Raw genomic sequence first — 19,523 nt, 5'->3', positions numbered from 1 at the left:
TGCCCGGACGAGCGTACACAATAAGGAAGGATCTTGAATCCCGGGTAAGACTCATACCAGCCACACCAATCACACCGTACAACTTGTGATTTGAACCCAGTTAACAGTATGATAACAATGAAGTAGCCTCTAAAAAAGATGGCTCACAACAATAATAACCCGATTTTTTTGTAACAATAACTATGTACAAGTAATGCAGACAATCCGCACTTGGGATGGGCGCCCAGCATCCACTACGGACTATGAGAAATAGATTTATCGGTAAGTAAAATCTTATTTTCTCTAACGTCCTAGTGGATGCTGGGGACTCCGTCAGGACCATGGGGATTATACCAAAGCTCCCAAACGGGCGGGAGAGTGCGGATGACTCTGCAGCACCGAATGAGAGAACTCCAGGTCCTCCTCAGTCAGGGTATCAAATTTGTAGAATTTAGCAAACGTGTTTGCCCCTGACCAAGTAGCTGCTCGGCAAAGTTGTAAAGCCGAGACCCCTCGGGCAGCCGCCCAAGATGAGCCCACCTTCCTTGTGGAATGGGCATTTACAGATTTTGGCTGTGGCAGGCCTGCCACAGAATGTGCAAGCTGAATTGTACTACAAATCCAACGAGCAATAGTCTGCTTAGAAGCAGGAGCACCCAGCTTTTTGGGTGCCTACAATATAAACAGCAAGTCAGACTTTCTGACTCCAGCCGTCCTGGAATTTATATATATATATATATATATATATATATATATATATATATATATATATATATATATATATATGTATATATGTATATATGTATATATGTATATATATATATATATATATATATATATATATATATGTATATATATATATATATATATATATATATATATTTTCAGGGCCCTGACAACGTCTAGCAACTTGGAGTCCTCCAAGTCCCTAGTAGCCGCAGGCACCACAATAGGTTGTTTCAGGTGAAACACTGACACCACCTTAGGAAGAAACTGGGGACGAGTCCGCAGTTCTGCCCTGTCCGAATGGAAAATCAAATATGGGCTTTTGTAAGACAAAGCCGCCAATTTTGACAATCGCCTGGCCGAGGCCAGGGCCAACAGCATGGTCACTTTCCATGTGAGATATTTCAAATCCACAGATTTGAGTGGTTCAAACCAATATGATTTGAGGAATCCCAACACTACGTTGAGATCCCACGGTGCCACTGGAGGCACACAAGGGCTGTATATGCAATACTCCCTTGACAAACGTCTGGACTTCAGGAACTGAAGCCAATTCTTTCTGGAAGAAAATCTATAGGGCCGAAACTTGAACCTTAATGGACCCCAATTTGAGGCTCATAGACACTCCTGTTTGCAGGAAGTGCAGAAATCGACCTAGTTGAAATTTTTTCGTGGGGCCTTCCTGGCCTCACCCACGCAACATATTTTTACCACATGTGGTGATAACGTTGTGCGGTCACCTCCTTCCTGGCTTTGACCAGGGTAGGTATGACCTCTTCCGGAATGCCTTTTCCCTTAGGATCCGGCGTTCAAACCGCCATGCCGTCAAACGCAGTCGCGGTAAGTCTTGGAACAGACAAGGTCCCTGCTGGAGCAGGTCCTTTCTTAAAGGCCGATGCCACGGTTCCTCTTGGAACAGACATGGTACTTGCTGAAAGCAAATCCCTTCTTAGCTCCCGAGGCCCTTAGTCCTCTGTGAGCATCTCTTGAAGTTCCGGTTACCAAGTCCCTCTTGGCCAATCCGGAGCCACGAGTATAGTTCTTACTCCTCTATGTCTTATAATTCTCAATACCTTGGTTATGAGAAGCAGAGAAGGGAACACATACACCGACTGTTACACCCACGGTGTTACCAGGACGTCCACAGCTATCGCCTGAAGGTCTCGTGACCTGGCGCAATACCTGTCCCATTTTTTTGTTCGGGCGGGACGCCATCATGTCCACCTTTGGTCTTTCCCAACGGTTCACAATCATGCGGAAAACTTCCCAATGAAGTTCCCACTCTCCCGGGTGGAGGTCGTGCCTGCTGAGGAAGTCTGCTTCCCAGTCGTCCACTCCCGGAATGAACACTGCTGACAGTGCTATCACATGATTTTCCGCCTAGCGAAAAATCCTTGCAGTTTTGCCACTGCCCTCCTGCTTCTTGTGCCGCCCTTTCTGTTTACGTGGGCGACTGCCGTGATGTTATCCCACTGGATCAATACCGGCTGACCTTGAAGCAGAGGTCTTGCTAAGCTTAGAGCATTATAAATTTGCTCTTAGCTCCAGTATATTTATGTGGAGAGAATTCTCCAGACTTGATCACACTCCTTGTGCGACTGCTCCCCAGCCTCTCAGGCTGGCCTCCGTGGTCACGAGCATCCAATCCTGAATGCCGAATCTGCGGCCCTCTAGAAGATGAGCACTCTGTAATCACCACAGGAGAGACACCCTTGTCCTTGGATATAGGGTTATCCGCTGATGCATCTGAAGATGCGATCCGGACCATTTGTCCAGCAGATCCCACTGAAGAGTTCTTGCGTGAAATCTGCCGAATGGAAGCGCTTCGTAATAAGCCACCATTTTTACCAGGACTCTTGTGCAATGATGCACTGACACTTTTCCTGGTTTTAGGAGGATCCCGATTAGCTCGGATAACTCCCTGGCTTTCTCCTCTGGGAGAAACACCTTTTCCTGGACTGTGTCCAGAATCATCCCTAGGACCAGCAGACGTGTCGTCGGAACAACTGCGGTTTTGGAATATTTAGAATCCACCCGTGCTGTCGTAGAACTACTTGAGATAGTGCTACTCCGACCTCCAACTGTTCTCTGGACCTTGTTCTTATCAGGAGGTCGTCCATTTTCTTTGAAGACGAATCCTCCTTTCGGTCATTACCTTGGTAAGGACCCGGGGTGCCTTGGATAATCCAACGGCATCGTCTTGAAACTGATAGTGACAGTTCTGTACCACGAACCTGAGGTACCCTTGGTGAGAAAAGGCAAATTTTGGGACATGGAGGTAAGCATCCCTGATGTCCCGGGACACCATATAGTCCCCTTGTTCTTTGCTATCACTGCTCTGAGTGACTCCATCTGGATTTGAACCCTTGTAAGTGTTCAAATTTTTCAGATTTAGAATAGGTCTCACCTAGCCTTCAGTACCACCATATAGTGTGGAGTAATACCCCTTTCCTTGTTGTCGGAGGGGTAAATATATTATCACCTGCTGGGAATACAGCTTGTGAATTGTTTTCAATACTGCCTCCCTGTCGGAGGGAGACATTGGTACAGCAGACTACAGGAACCTGCGAGGGGGGAAACCTCTCGACATTCCAATCTGTACCCCTTGGATACTACTTGTAGGATCCAGGGGTCCTGTACGGTCCCAGCGTCATGCTGAGAACTTGGTAGAAGCGGTGGAGGGCTTCTGTTCCTGGGAATGGGCTGCCTGCTGCAGTCTTCTTCCCTTTCCTCTATCCCTGGGCAGATATGACTCTTATAGGGACGAAAGGACGGAGGCTGAAAAGACGGTGTCTTTTTCTGCAGAGATGTGACTTAGGGTAAAAAACGGTGGATTTTCCAGCAGTTGCCCTGGCCACCAGGTCCCATGGACCGACCCCAAATAACTCCTCCCCTTTATACGGCAATACATCTTTGTGCCGTTTGGAATCTGCATCACCTGACCACTGTCGTGTCCATAAACATCTTCTTGCAGATATGGACATCGCATTTACTCTTGATGCCAGAGTGCAAATATCCCTCTGCGCATCTCGCATATATAGAAATGCATCCTTTAAATGCTCTATAGTCAATAAAATACTGTCCCTCTCAAAGGTATCAATATTTTTAGTCAGGGAATCCGACCAAGCCACCTCAGCTCTGCACATCCAGGCTGAGGCGATCGCTGGTCGCAGTATAACACCAGCATGTGTGTGTATACTTTTTAGGATATTTTTCAGCCTCCTATCAGCTGGCTCCTTAAGTACGGCCCTATCCGTAGATGGTACCGCCACTTGTTCTGATAAGCGTGTGAGCGCCTTATCCACCCTGAGGGGTGTTTCCCACCGCGCCTTAACTTCTGGCGGGAAAGGGTATACCGCCAATAATTTTCTATCGGGGGAAACCCACGCATCATCACACACTTCATTTAATTTATCTGATTCAGGAAAAACTACAGGTAGTTTTTTCACCTCACACATAATACCCTTTTTTGTGGTACTTGGAGTATCAGAAATATGTAACACCTCCTTCATTGCCCTTAACGTGTGGCCCTAAAAGAAAATACGTTTGTTTCTTCACCGTCGACACTGAAATCAGTGTCCGTGTCTGGGTCTGTGTCGACCGACTGAGGTAAATGGGCATTTTACAGCCCCTGACGGTGTTTGAGACGCCTGGACAGATACTAATTTGTTCGCCGGCCCTCTCATGTCGTCAACCGGCTTGCAGCGTGTTGACATTGTCACGTAATTTCCATAAATAAGCCATCCATTCCGGTGTCGACTCCCTAGAGAGTGACATCACCATTACAGGCAATTTGCTCCGCCTCCTCACCAATATTTTCCTCATACATGTCGACACACACGTACCGACATACAGCACACACATAGGGAATGCTCTGATAGAGGACAGGACCCACTAGCCCTTTGGGGAGACAGAGGGAGAGTTTGCCAGCACACACCAAAACGCTATAATTATCCAGGGACAACCTTTATATAAGTGTTCCTCCCTTATAGCATTTTAATATATATACATATCGCCAAATCAGTGCCCACCCTCTCTGTTTTAACCCTGTTTCTGTAGTGCAGTGCAGGGGAGAGCATGGGAGCCTTCCCACCAGCCTTTCTGTGAGGGAAAATGGCGCTGTGTGCTGAGGAGAATAGGCCCCGCCCCCTTTTCGGCGGGCTTCTTCTCCGGAGTTTTAGATATCTGGCAGGGGTTAAATACATCCATATAGCCTCAAGGGCTATATGTGATGTATTTTTCGCCATACAGGTATTATACATTGCTGCCCAGGGCGCGCCCCCCCCCAGCGCCCTGCACCCTCCGTGACCGCTGTGTGAAGTGTGCTGACAACAATGGCGCACAGCTGCAGTGCTGTGCGCTACCTGATGAAGACTGAGAGTCTTCTGCCGCCTGGTTCCGGACCTCTTCATCTTCAGCGTCTGCAAGGGGGGTCGGCGGCGCGGCTCCGGGACGAACCCCAGGGCGAGCCCTGTGTTCCGACTCCCTCTGGAGCTATGTCCAGTAGCCTAAGAATCCAATCCATCCTGCACGCAGGCGAGTTGAAAATCTCTCCCCTAAGTCCCTCGATGCAGTGAGCCTGTTGCCAGCAGGACTCACTGAAAATAAAGAACCTAAAAACTTTTTCTAAGTAACTCTTTAAGAGAGCCACCTAGATTGCACCCTTCTCGGCCGGGCACAAAAACCTAACTGAGGCTTGGAGGAGGGTCATAGGGGGAGGAGCCAGTACACACCATGTGATCCTAAAAGCTTGCTTTTGTGCCCTGTCTCCTGCCGAGCCGCTATTCCCCATGGTCCTGACGGAGTCCCCAGCATCCACTAGGACGTTAGAGAAAGGTGTGCTGTCTGCTCCCCCATAGTCCTCTGTCCTCAAGTTATGCTGCCTGGGCGTAATCTATGGCTGGTCCCTCTCCCACAGTCCACATACCCAGTCCTTCTCACAATCGTCCACTTCCGTTTCACAATAACTCTAGAATCAGGACTTTCACCACCATGGATGCTACCAAAACGGTCATCCACATACTTGACCTTTCCCGCCTGGACTACTATAACCTTTTTCACTTCTGAGCTCTCGCTCACCGCATCAGTCTATACATAATACCTTTACTCACCTCCTTTTTCTCTACCGCTGCACTGTATCCCCCCCGTTCTGCCAACCACTCCACCGACACCCCATCCTCCTCTGTATACATTCAAAGTCACTCATGCCACTACATCTCCAGCCTCCACATTCCCTCTCGCCCTATCCCCCAACTCACCTGAACAGTGGTTACCCATCAAAGACTTCACCATACTGTCTCATAGCTCTGGAGCTCTATACCTCACCCTATAGGACTCTTCCAGTATCTACACCTTGGGCTTTCTTCATATACGTCTATCAGCCACCTAATAACTCGGTGCACCCCCCCCACCCCCACTGTCCCAGTTCTACGATCTGGTTACGTCCCTCCCTTTAGACTATAAGCCCTGATGGGCAGGGCCCTCTCTCCTTGTGCTCTCCTGTTAACAATATAGCTTTCACTAGCTCTGTACCCGTCACCCACACCCCACCGGCAACTCTTTCTACGTGTTCTCGTCACCCGCTCCAGTAACTCCACTCTGTGTTTGGTTATATAAATTTGTCATAGCTATCCTATGTATTAATGATCAAAGGCATTCTTGACTCTTGTAAGGCTCTCCAAACACCTTGTGCCACCATATGAATGAAAGATAATACTATAAATTTGACACCGGTTATATACCCTTGCGGAGGCAGAAAAATAGAAGGACAATCGGTTACTAAATCGCCCATAAACATTTTTCAAGAAACACATGAACGGAAAGATCCTATTGGTTGCAGAAATGTTTTCCCTTTCGTTGGTCTAGTCATAAAGCGGCCCCTTTGGCTCTCTATCAGGAGTTGCTCAGTACACTGTGACATATTCCTATGATACCCCGGCACCCAATAGTAATCCACATGTGTATCTGCCTCCATTATCAATAACCTACAGCCAGGAACCCAACATCATTACAGCTATATGTACACCGTTGCATTGTGCCGCTTTCACATGAAAAAAAAAATTAAAAAAAATATGAGCGCTGACTGAGGGGCTTGCCCGAAATGTGGGCTGCTAAATCAGTAAGTGATATCATGGAGAGAAGCGCACACCTTGGTATACCTCCTTGCACAGTGACATCATTAAATGTTACGCGTAGCAGCACCACGTCTGCAGAAAGGCATGTAAAGGGGTGCAATCCTCAAATATCAATCAGGGTGAGTGCAATAACGGGACCAGGGATAATATCGTTTGGTTCCTAGTCCTGTAATGTGTCCAAGCTGCATTCCAACACTGTATAATGCTACAGCACAGGAATGCTTCACTATGGTCAGAGGAAATCCCTGTAATGTCACCAGGGATTTCCTCCCAGTAGCCAGGCCTAGTGTCTTACATGGGATAACAGGGTCCGCCCATCCATGCAAGACACGACTAGAAGTTCCATGCGGAGAAGGAGAGAAGTTACTGCAGCTTACTAGGAGCACGCTGGCAGATGAGCTAGTAATGACATAACGCTGAAGCTTGAGAACCCCGATACGTCACATCACAGCCGTCGCTTCTGGGTTATTCCACACCAAACCAACACGTTTCAGATTGTAATGAAATGTGGTATTATAAATGCTGCCATGAGTGTAAAGAAAAACCCCAAATCTCCGGCTGATATGGTCTACGGTTTGGAAGTTATAGGCCTTTAAAGCGACAATTTTTCCACGAAAAATGTGCTGTTAATGTTTATTAAAATGGCACTTGCAGCTCACCTAATTGAGCTAGAGAGTTGGGCAAGGTCTCATTTTAAACCTCTGTTTATGGGCTTTCAGATGATATATAACAGCAGTATGTTTCCATAGGAATGAAAAATTACAACAGTTTCAAAAACAAAATTTCGATTTTCTATGATAGCCGGGTGACTGAGACTCCTCCTTGTGAGTACAGTGTTGCTCCCAGACTGCTGGGCCTCCCCCTCCCAGCACCCATTCTCCAAGATCAACATGGACAAAACTGAACTCATTATCTTTCCCCCAGTCAGAGTAACACACCCGACCAATATCTCTATCACTGTTGACACCACCATCTCCGCTGCTTGGGCGTCACTCTTGACTCCTCCCTCTCCTTTGCACCCCACATCCAAGCTCTGGCACAATCCTGTCGGTTCTAGCTACGCAACATTGCTCGTATCAGGCCATTTCTCTCCCATAGGCCACTAAACTTATCATCCACTCACTGGTCATCTCACGACTCGACTACTGCAATGTTCTCCTCATCGGCCTCACTTGCTCCCATCTTACTCCTCTCCAATCTGTCCTCAACTCCGCAGCTAGGCTTATCTTCCTCTCCCACCACTCCACATCTGCCACAAAATCTACACTGGCTCCCATTCCCCTACAGAATCCTCTTCACACTCCTCACCCTCACATACAAGGCCATCTCTAATTCCACTGCTCCCTACATCTCCAATCTCCTTTCCCTTCACACTCCCTCCCGCCCACTACGGTCGGCCAATGACCGTCGCCTCTCCTCTGCCCTGGTCACTGCTTCCCATGCACGAGTTCAAGATTTTGCCCGTGCTGCACCCCTTCAGTGGAACGCGCTCCCCCGTTCCATTAGACTCTCCCCGACCTTGCAAAGCTTCAAACGGGCACTGAAACATGCCCTTGGCATGCCTTGAAAAAGACTCCAGGAAGGAGTTGAAACGCGTTGGCTATCTGACTACCTATATCAGCCATTTCCAGTTGATCCGGCTTAATAAGAACCAGGTTACCTTTCCCAGTTTCCAGATCCGGATGGTTATTGGTGATTTAAGAGCTTGTTTGAGAACTTTTTTCAGGTTCTCAGACCATCTGGTAATTATTCTGTGGATCTACTGTGGCTGTTTTTACATGTTTAATTACATACTTGCTGTATGTTAACATTCTGTGTGATATTAAAATTTTATGCTTTCCACACAATGGTATTTTCCCCTCTATTTTCGATATATATTGACATGATTGGTCAATGAATGAGGTGGAAAATCTGGATTTGTGAAATTGGACTCAGCCATAGAAGGGACGTATGGTCTATATTTAGTGTTATGCACATAATCTGTGGCGCCTTGTGAGATTTTACTCCTATCCTTCTTTTTCTCTATTCGTACTTTGGTGTCTGTGGAGAGGCATCCATACAGGTGTAAATAATCTAAAGGCAGCCCCTCTTTGTTTACATTTTTGCACTGTGCGTGGTGCACAGGAAAGATTCCATTTGTTTACTTTTTCCCACTATTATGTCACAGTACACATCCATTGTTACCTGGACCTAACAGCAATCATCCAATCAGCAGCAGGAATTACTTTCTACTTGCTGCTGACTATTGCTATGCTATTTGGTCCTCTACCACCAAAGCTACATTCATCTGTATTCCTACAGCCCCTTCCATCCTGCACAAAGACCGTATGGCACCCCTATATACCACAGCTTTGTACTCCAATACAGTGATCCAAAGCAACTCCTGCAATAAAATGAACCCTTCATCCCACAGCAGCAGAATCCCTGCATTACACATCTCACCACCATCACAGCTCCACCCGTAACAGTGGTGACCAACTTCCTGTAGCAGCTCCAGGTCTCCTGACATCCTGCCCACTCTGTGTATCCAACATCCCCATGTCATGGACCTGTGACACGGTCATGTGTAGTCATCACACGGTGACCCAACACAGCGCAGCCAGTCCATTAGTGGTGGTCCTGGGACAGTGACCCAGCTCCGGTAACCACAAGCCCCCAATCTCATGCCTTGCTCACATTCTCCCAGCATCACTCAAGTGAAGAGATCACAATGAAAATTAGATTCTGTAACCCACAGCAACCAGGAGAAGTCACCAATTCTACGACATGTACTGTGATCTGATTGGTTGCTATGGGTGACAGCAACTTATTTCCAGATATGCCCCCAAAGCAGCCTTATTTCCACAGGGAATGTGCTAGAAATTACACTTATGAGTTACAAATTTCTAGCACAATTTCTAAATTATTATTATTATTTTAATTTTTTTTATAAGGCCCACACCCAGCTACAGGTTAATGTTGGGGGCCTCCCAATGATCCACATTCCCTTCCCTGCTGGGACAAATGATGATGTCAGGCCTCCAGGAAGTGGAATACAATATATAATGTTGGCCAAAGCACAGCGCCCCCTTCTGTCAGCAGAACATAAAAGGTTTACGTCTGGCAACAGAACTCCACCAGGGGTCCTCTTCTTGGGATGGGTAATCCAGGGAGAGCGGACTCTTCAATTAACGTACAGATGGAGCCACATTTATCTTGGCTTCTTTGCTGTGCCTAGGCACACCATGTTTTATTAGCATAAACCATTCATCTATTGTTCTCAGCTGCAATACAATAGAGAGAGAACAATACATCAGGGGATTAAGTCATTACACCAGGGAATTAAGTCTGACTGATCTGGCTCAGTTAATCCTATTAAAAGGCCAAGATAAACATGGCTCCATCTGTATATTTATGGGGGCCCAGTAAAGCAGATACCCACAGCATTATCTATATGATGCCATAAAAACAAAAAAAAGGAGATTATTTGTAGGTAAAGCTGGTTGTTTCTGTTTATGTGGGGTTCAGTTTGAGTTCCCGGCGGTCAATACACAGACAGAGGCATCCTGGCCGCCGGTTTGCCCGCAGCGGGGCAAGCGCAAAGAGTCCCCTTGTGGGCTCGGTGGCTTACCACAGGATCTATTCTCACTCATGGACACTCGCGTGTTAATAGCCCCTGTGTGCCGGCTGTCGGTATTGCGGCGTCGGTATCCTGACCACCAGGATCTCGACAGCTACCAATTTAAACGTATACTGTTGAGGAGTATAACAAAAGCAATAGAACAATTAGGATCCTCTGAGAATATTATATGTGTGTATATATATATATATATATATATATAGATATAGATATAGATATAGATATAGATATAGATAGATAGATAGATAGATAGATAGATAGATAGATAGATAGATAGATAGATAGATAGATAGATAGAGATCTAGTTGCTGATTATGGCGATTGCCTTATGTAGCCTCAACATATATGCACCTCAATAAAAAAGGACTCCGGCAGTCATGTAAGTGTATAGGCTGCTGGGATATGCCCACCCCGGCCTGAGACTCCTCTACCAGTAATATGGCAGCTTGTAATGAGCAACACATGTGCTTTCTGTCTCTTACTTAACCTATCTTCTTTTCAATACTTCCTTCGACGGCACCAAATCCCTCAGTTTTCTGCCGCCCTGATACTAATGTCAGCGTCATCTGCTGACGCAGCTATGTGTATATACCCTGTACTTGTCCTATATTGTCTTGTACTGTAAGTCACTGTCTTCTTGTTTTGCTTATTTGTTTATGTACTCTGTAATTGGGCGCTGCGGATCCCACGTGGCGCCATATAAAGGATAATAATAATGGGAAAAGGTATTAATTAGGCATAATATTGTATAGTACATCAAACAACTACTTCTAAGACTGACTCCATTTCTATAATATTACCCAGGATCGGTGGGAGAAGCGTTGTAGTCACCTCCTTGGGGCACCCAAAATACCTAAACATACATTTAGAACCCTAAATCTACAAATGGTTCCAGGTCAGACACAACACGATCACCAATAATATGAATTGTACCCTCTTACACCAGATATACTGCCTGGTGAGCAGCAACAACCCCCAGCCAACACAACCACCCATGACCTCTGTCAACCATCTTGTTCAATGCCAAGTGTCCTAGCTGCACCAGTGTGCACACAGTCACTCCCGCAGCCAGGGCACAGACACCAGATCCTGCCCTGCAGGCTCCCTGGGCTTACCACACACACTCTGTCACTGCCATCCAGGCAAACCTGCTGTCACTGCGGCACAATTTCTAGGTAGCCATTCCTGTTATACACTAACTTCACAAAGTATGTGGAAGTATAATCACAGCTCTGCATATGTTCCAGAAAGAATACTCTTTCTACAACTCCTGCCCATGCAGATTTCTTAAGCAAGTGCCAGCAAGCCTGTCAGCCAGGGTTCCCCCTCGGAGCTCGCCAGCCGCCACCAAGGTTTACCCCACTGCGGCGCTCGCCAGCCACCACCAAGGGTTCCCCCACCGCGAAGCTCGCCAGCCACCACCAAGTGTTCCCACACCGCGGAGCTCGCCAGCCACCACCAAGGGTTCCCCCACTGCGGAGCTCGCCAGCCACCACCAAGGGTTCCCCCACCGCGGAGCTCGCCAGCCACCACCAAGGGTTCCCCCACTGCGGAGCTCGCCAGCCACCACCAAGGGTCCCCCTCCCCCCCCCTGCAGAGCTCGCCAGCCACCGCCAGGGTCACCCCCGCAGAGCTCGCCAGGGTCACCCCCCGCAGAGCTCGCCAGCCACCGCCAGGGTCACCCCCCGCAGAGCTCGCCAGCCACCGCCAGGGTCACCCCCCGCAGTGCTCGCCAGCCACCGCCAGCTCGCCAGCCACCGCCAGGGTCACCCCCCGCAGAGCTCGCCAGCCACCGCCAGGGTCACAGCCACCGCCAGGGTCACCCCCCCCGCAGAGCTCGCCAGCCACCGCCAGGGTCACCCCCCCCCCCCCGCAGAGCTCGCCAGCCACCGCCAGGGTCACCCCCCCCGCAGAGCTCGCCAGCCACCGCCAGGGTCACCCCCCCCCCCCGCAGAGCTCGCCAGCCACCGCCAGGGTCACCCCCCCCCCCCGCAGAGCTCGCCAGCCACCGCCAGGGTCACCCCCCCCCCCCCCGCAGAGCTCGCCAGCCACCGCCAGGGTCACCCCCCCCCCCCGCAGAGCTCGCCAGCCACCGCCAGGGTCACCCCCCCGCAGAGCTCGCCAGCCACCGCCAGGGTCACCCCCCCGCAGAGCTAGCCAGCCACCGCCAGGGTCACCCCCCGCAGAGCTCGCCAGCCACCGCCAGGGTCATCTTCCCGCAGAGCTCGCCAGCCACCGCCAGGGTCACCCCCCGCAGAGCTCACCAGCCACCGCCAGGGTCACCCCCCCGCAGAGTTCGCCAGCCACCGCCAGGGTCACCCCCCACAGAGCTCGCCAGCCACCGCCAGGGTCACCCCTCACAGAGCTCGCCAGCCACCGCCAGGGTCATCCCCGCGGAGCTCGCCAGCCACCGCCAGTGCCCTGACGCTGCTGACAGCCAACCAATGAGAGCACCTCACTCTTACTGCACAAAAGATCTCACATTCAATGCAGGGCTGGGGTGATCTGGTCACAGCAAGTTTTCTAGATAGCACGTTATTTAACCCTACGAATACGATCACCATCAACTTTACCCCCTTCATGAACATGGCACCTCACAGTCCCCTGCAAGTGTATCCCCAATGACAACCTCCCCCCACCCACACACATAGGGGGCGGCTGCCCGGCTTACCTGAATGTGTCACCTCGCCACTGGCTCCCTGGCTCCTCTTCGCAGGTTCGGCGGCTCTCAATGGGCGAGGGGCAGCAGTCTCTGCCCGCGGCCTCCCATGCTGGCTCTCCGGGCAAGCCCCCCTGTGCCTCTAACCCCGGCGGTCACTGTGGGCATACGCGAGTGTGCCAGCCTCACTGTCCCCTACCTCCTGCCCGTTGAGGCCACCCTGCCGGGCAGATCCCCCGTGCATGTAGCAGCGCCTCTTTGTGTCTGACAGATCCCAAGCCGGTCTCTCTGTGCCGGTGCACCGGTGCCGTCTCCTCGCTCCCTGGCGGATCAGCGCCGTGTCGTGGACCCTGGCAGCCCCTACAGAGACACAGACACACAGCTCAGATGTATGGCCCTGATGCAGGCCCTGCCCCTGGGTGATATATAGACATATAATGCTGTATACTGTTTATATATACAGACCTGTCCTAGGCCCTGTGTGTGGGGGGATCAGGATGCAATGTATAGCATGTATAGGTGCTGTGACCTGGCTACAGCCCTCTGCACGGGTCCCTCAGCCTGTGTACCCCGGGTGTCAGTGTTGTGCTCTCCCCCTGTAAGGTGCAGGGTGCTGTCTACATGATGTGCCCGCCGCCAGCACAGCTCTGGGAGACAGATGTGTGTATGGATGTGCCCTGTATGCAGGAGCCCCAGCTCAGTGTCAGTCTATAGGGAGCATCCCACAGCCCCCTCCCGTCCTCTCTATACAGCTCTGCTCTCCTCCCCCCTCCCTTTTTTTTCCTCTCCCCTCCATCCAAGATGGCGGAGCGGGCGGGAGCTAAACCGGAAGCGGCTCGGGGGCGCTCCGGCGCAGGCGCGGCCTCGCTGGTCTCGTCGGGGCGTCTCCGGGGAGGAAATGGCTCGGGCGCGCAGGCGCAGACGGGCCCGCCGCGTCCTCCTGCGCTGAGGGCAGTTGCCAGTGCTCTGTCGCGTCCATGTTTTTTTTTTTTATTATTTAAATCCGGAAGGAAAACTTTATTAAATGTAAACAAAATTATTATTAATATTATTATTATTATGATGATGATGATTATTATTATTATTATTACTATTATCATCATCATTACTACTACAGCTATTACATATCTCCTGTCATGACCCATTTCAGGAGGGGCAAGAGACATGTAATCACTTTAACAGGGTGTCGGGATCCCAGCGTTCAGGAAAGCGACACCGGAATACCGACACACGGTAATATACCTACAGCCGGAATCCCAACATTCAACCGGAATTCAAAAACAGTTGGCGGGTCTGTGAGGGTGGCTGTGCGGTGTAGTGCCTGCTGCCGTGCAGGTGTAGACCATACTTACCGACTTTTTGGCTGCTCTCTCCGGGAGAGAGCAGCCAGGTCGGTGCGGCAGGGGTCCGGCTGCGCTGTAAGTGCAGAGGGGGGCGGGCCGGAGGCGTGGCGTATGCGGACCGGGGCATGTCAAAGGTGGGCCGGGGGCGTGACTATGGGAATCGTCCCGTGTAAGCCCCGCCTCCCGCTGTGTAATGCCGCTATTGCAGGCATTATACAGCAAGGGGCGTGGCTATGATGACGCGATTCAACAAGAATCGCGTCATCGCCTGCCCGGACCGCCCACTTTACTCGCTAAGTGGGCGGCCGGGCAGAGGGGGACCCCTGTGACCGGGAGACTTGCCTGCTCTTCCGGGGGGCCGGGAGGGTCACCCGATTTTCGGGAGCCTCCCGGCCATTCCGGGAGAGTAGGCAAGTCTGGTGTAGACTCACTACTTACCAGGCGCCGCACTCTCTCACCTTCAGGTCACGAAGCCTTCAGCGGACCTGGAAACTTCACTTGGACCCGGACACGGCGATCCCCTTCCAGATGTAGATGACGGGCGAACTAGGAAGGAAAGCAAACCAATTAAGGAGTATCAACTCTTCTTCCACCGGAAAAGAGGATACCCCAGGGGTGGCGGTGACCTTCACCGGTTGGATAAAAGGTCATCACAGGCACAAAGCCCCAGCCACCCAATTTTCACCTAACAGCGCTCTCACACTGAGGTGTACCCTGGACCTCGCACAGCCGTGCAAAGTCCACCGAACCGGCGCTCAGGGGACAGACGGACAGACTGACACAGATGATGCTCACCGTTGCCAATCTTGAACTGCAAAACAAACAACAGCCGTGCAGGGCCGAAAGCTACCCTAGTGTGCGTCCGCTACACTAGCTGCATGAACAGAGCCCTCAAACTAGCTCAGGTGTATGTGGTGCAACACAACTATGCATAAACTGTAAACAAACTTTGCCCTGCATGTAAACAACCTGCCTGTACCGGTGGGAGGGGCACCGGGGGGAGCTCCGTCAGCTTTTTTCCTTTCCACCCCTGGTGGCCTCTCCGGTCCTTCGCTTCGCTTCAATCTTCTGCCGCCGTCCCATCCTGGCCAGTGGCATCGCCGCCTCTTCTCAGCATCCAGCCACCGCTGGACATCCTCTCCGCCGATGGCCGCGTCTACAGGCCTCTTCAGCGGCCTCGGCGTGGCCTCTCCTCTCCTGGTCCCGGCGGCGCCTGAAGTCACCAGGCTGGGGGTGGGTCCTATGACACTCCACGAGCCATTATTGGCTCATGGAAGGCGCCAGATTTGAAATGCTGTGGCCGGCGCTTCTCATTGGTTGCCAAATTGGCGCCAAGTTTAAAGCACCGCTCCGCTGCCCGTCAGCGCTGAACAACCAGTGCCGGGAACCAATAGATGGTCCGGGCTCTGGACACCCGCCGCTGCAGCTCTGCCAGCCCTGGGGACAGACACACTGCCCCAGCGCTGAAGGCCTCTTTGTCTCGCAGGGGACACAGATCCCCTGCATGCTGCATTTCGCCCAATGCTGGGAGCGGGCACACTGTCCCAGCGCCGGAACATATTTCTACAGGTCCACGCAACCAACCGAGTGGGAATATAACGTGGGCCTGAAATGTGGTGAGCGCAGCGCGACCACGAGTGCACTCGCTGCCTTGCTGCCAGCAAATGGGATGCCGCAGTTGGTATAGTGGGGGCCACAAGGGCAGGGCCGAGCTAATTGCGTCATTAAGCCCCGTTCACCAGACCCTCCAACATTTTACACATAAAAATAGGTGCAAATTCGAAAAAGGGGCGTGGTCACTGGTAAAGGGGATGTGGCCTTGCCCCTTTTCCTATACTTTTCAATAGAAGTTTGGAGAGCCAAAAATCGGTACAGACTGTAAAAAAAAAGGTACTGTACCTGCCAAAAAGGTGCAGGTGGAGGGTATGCCGTTCACTTGATGTGAAAAGCTGCGATTGGTCGATATTTGCATAGGGACCGAGCTAAAATGACGCAATTAGCATATAATTGTGTCATTAGGCTCCGTCCCTCCATGGAGAACGGGGGGTGCCCACTCTTCCTTGACTGCGGGGGACTACTCAAGAAAATGGGTGTCTCCCGCAGAATCTGGGAGAGCAGGGAAATATGCTATACCGACAGGGTATTCTATGGGTTGATAGATGCTGTGTGCATGTGCACAATGTCAATTCACCGCTATTCTGCCATGAGTGAGAGGGTCTCCCAACTGCCCCCCCCCTCACCACGGGAAACTTCGACTTGTGGATCGGACAGCGGGACTGTCCCAGAAAAACTGAACTCTCACGACAAAATCGGGACAGTTGGGAGGTATGCGATTGGTGGTGTGTGTGTGGGGGGGGGGTCACCTGTCACTCACTGCTAGCAGAGCAACGGTGAAAAGATGCTATGCACACTATGGGGTGTATTTACTAAGCTCCCGATTTTGACCGATTTTTAGTTTTTTCTTCAAAGTGTCATCTCGGGAATTTACTAAACTGAAATCTCGGCAGTGATGAGGGCATTCGTATTTTTTTTGAAGGCAAAGAAAAAAAATACGAATGAATACACCATCGGCCAAACACGCCTGTTATTTTATACAACTCGGTAATTTACTAAAAAATTTTATTCACAATCACTGCCGGCAGGGAAAAAATACATATCGTAAAAAAAAAAAAGTTTTCAAATAGACCTGCTTTTTTTTGCCATATTCTGATAGGCATGCACGGATCAGTGAGATCCGTGCATGTTTATCAGTGGGAAGGGGTGTGAAAGAGTTAAAAATCAGGGGAAAAAATTGTGTGGGGTCCCCCCTCTTAAGCATAACCAGCCTCGGGCTCGTTGAGCCAGTCCTGGTTGTAAAAATACAGGGGGGAAAAGGACAGGGGTTCCCCTATATTTAAACAACCAGCACCGGGCCCTGCGCCTGGTCCTGGTGCAAAAAATATGGGGGACAAGAAACGTAGGGGTCCCCCGTATTTTTAACACCAGCACCGGGCTCCACTAGCCAGGTACATAATGCCACAGCCGGGGGACACTTTTATATTGGTCCCTGCAGCCCTGGCATTAAATCACCAACTAGTCACCCCTGGCCTGGGTACCCTGGAGGAGTGGGGACTCCTTAAATCAAGGGGTCCCCCCCCTCCAGCCACCCAAAGGCCAGGGGTGAAGCCGAGACTGTTCCCCCATCCGTGGACGGTGGATGGGAGGCTGATAGCCTTTTGTGTAAAAAAAGAATATTGTTTTTTGCAGCAGAACTACAAGTCCCAGCAAGCCTCCCACACAAGCTGGTACTTGGAGCACCACAAGTACCAGCATGCGGGGGGGAAACGGGCCCGCTGGTACCTGTAGTTCTACTACAAAAAAAATACCCAAATAAAAACAGAACACAGACACCGTGAAAGTAAAAGTTTAATAAACATACATGCACACTTACATACATACTTACCTATGTTGACACAAAGCACTCAGTCCTCTTGTCCAGTAGAATCCAGGGGTACCTGTAAATAAAATTATACTTACAAAGAATCCGGTGTAGATCGGTCCTCTTCTTAAAAGTTATAATCCACATACTTGTAAAAATAAAAAAAACGAAATACCCGGTCCATGAACTGTAAAGGGTCCCATGTTTACACATGGAACCTCTTTCCCCGAATGTCGGGACCCCCCGTGACTCCTGTTAAAGAAGGTCCCTTCAGCCAGTCAGGGAGCGCCACGTCGTGGCACTCTCCTGATTGGCTGTGCGCTCCTGCACTGTCAGTCAGGCGGCGCACTGTGGATACAATGTAGCGCAGCGGCGCTACATTGTATCCAATGGTGGGAACTTTGCGGTCTGCGTTAGACCGCGAGGTTAAGTGGGGCCAACCACAAGAGTGACCCCACTTAACCTTGCGGTCTACCGCAGACCGCAAAGTTCCCATGTGCAGGAGCGGACAGCCAATCAGGAGAGTGCCAAGACGTGGCGCTCCCTGATTGGATGAAGGGACCCTCTTTGACAGGAGTCACGGGGGGTCCCGCCAGTCGGGGAAAGGGGTTCCATGTGTAAACATGGATCCCCTTTCAGTTCATGGACCGGGTATTTCGTTTTTTTATTTTTACAAGTACTTGGATTATAATTTATAAGAAGAGGACCGATCTACAGCGGATTCTTTGTAATTATAATTTTATTTACAGGTACCCCTGGATTCTACTGGACAAGAGAACCGAGTGCTTCGTGTCAACATAGATAAGTATGTATGTATGTAAGTGTGCATGTATGTTTATTAAACTTTTACTTTCACGGTGTGTGTGTTCTGTTTTTATTTGGGTATTTTTTTTGTGGTAGAACTACAGGTACCCGCGGGCCCGTTTTTCCCCGCATGCTGGTACTTGTGGTTCTCCAAGTACCAGCTTGCGGGGGAGGCTTGCTGGGACTTGTAGTTCTGCTACAAAAAACAATATTCTTTTTTTACACAAAAGGCTATCAGCCTCCCATCCACCGCCCACGGATGGGGGGGACAGCCTCGGGCTTCACCCATGGTCCTTCGGTGGCTGGAGGGGGGGACCCCTTGATTTAAGGGGTCCCCACTCCTCCAGGGTACCTCGGCCAGGGGTGACTAGTTGGTGATTTAATGCCAGGGCCGCAGGGACCAATATGAAAGTGTCCCCCGGTTGTGGCATTATCTCTCTGACTAGTGGAGCCCGGTGCTGGTGTTAAAAATATGGAGGACCCCTACGTTTCTTGTCCCCCATATTTTTTGTACCAGGACCAGGTGCAGAGCCCGGTGCTGGTTGTTTAAATATAGGGGAACCCCTGTCATTTTTTCCCTGTATTTTTACAACCAGGACCGGCTCAAAGAGCCCGAGGCTGGTTATGCTTAGGAGGGGGGACCCCACGCAATTTTTTGGGGGGATTTTTAACTCTTTCTTCACTCTGAATATACACAATGAAGCCCTGCACGGATCTCACAGAACCGTCCGGGATTCATTGTGTTAAGTCTGGCAGTGTTTTACTAATCACTCCCGTAAAACACTGCCAGACATTACGAATGACATCGGCATCGGAAAAAAAAACGAAAAATGCAAAATAC

The 19,523-nt window shown here is 50.4% G+C and overlaps 1 protein-coding gene across 3 annotated transcripts in view; it reads right to left on the bottom strand.

Moving 5' to 3' along the window:
• Positions 1-13,905, bottom strand: part of TAOK2 (TAO kinase 2) — a 127,610-nt gene extending 113,705 nt beyond the window's left edge. Inside the window, exons 1-2 of one of the 3 annotated variants that reach the window (XM_063935264.1) lie at positions 13,583-13,904; positions 13,130-13,477 (exon numbers count right to left, since the gene is read on the bottom strand). The gene's annotated coding sequence lies outside the window, so the exon portion shown is untranslated. Of the gene's footprint in view, positions 1-13,129 lie in introns of all 3 variants that reach the window. The other 2 variants (XM_063935266.1, XM_063935265.1) reach the window with 2 other exon arrangements.
• Positions 13,906-19,523: the final 5,618 nt, after the last annotated feature.

This window comes from Pseudophryne corroboree, chromosome 7 (assembly GCF_028390025.1).
Source record: "Pseudophryne corroboree isolate aPseCor3 chromosome 7, aPseCor3.hap2, whole genome shotgun sequence".
In the NCBI taxonomy this organism is placed as follows: domain Eukaryota; kingdom Metazoa; phylum Chordata; class Amphibia; order Anura; family Myobatrachidae; genus Pseudophryne; species Pseudophryne corroboree.
This window is presented reverse-complemented; position numbering and strand designations above follow the sequence as displayed.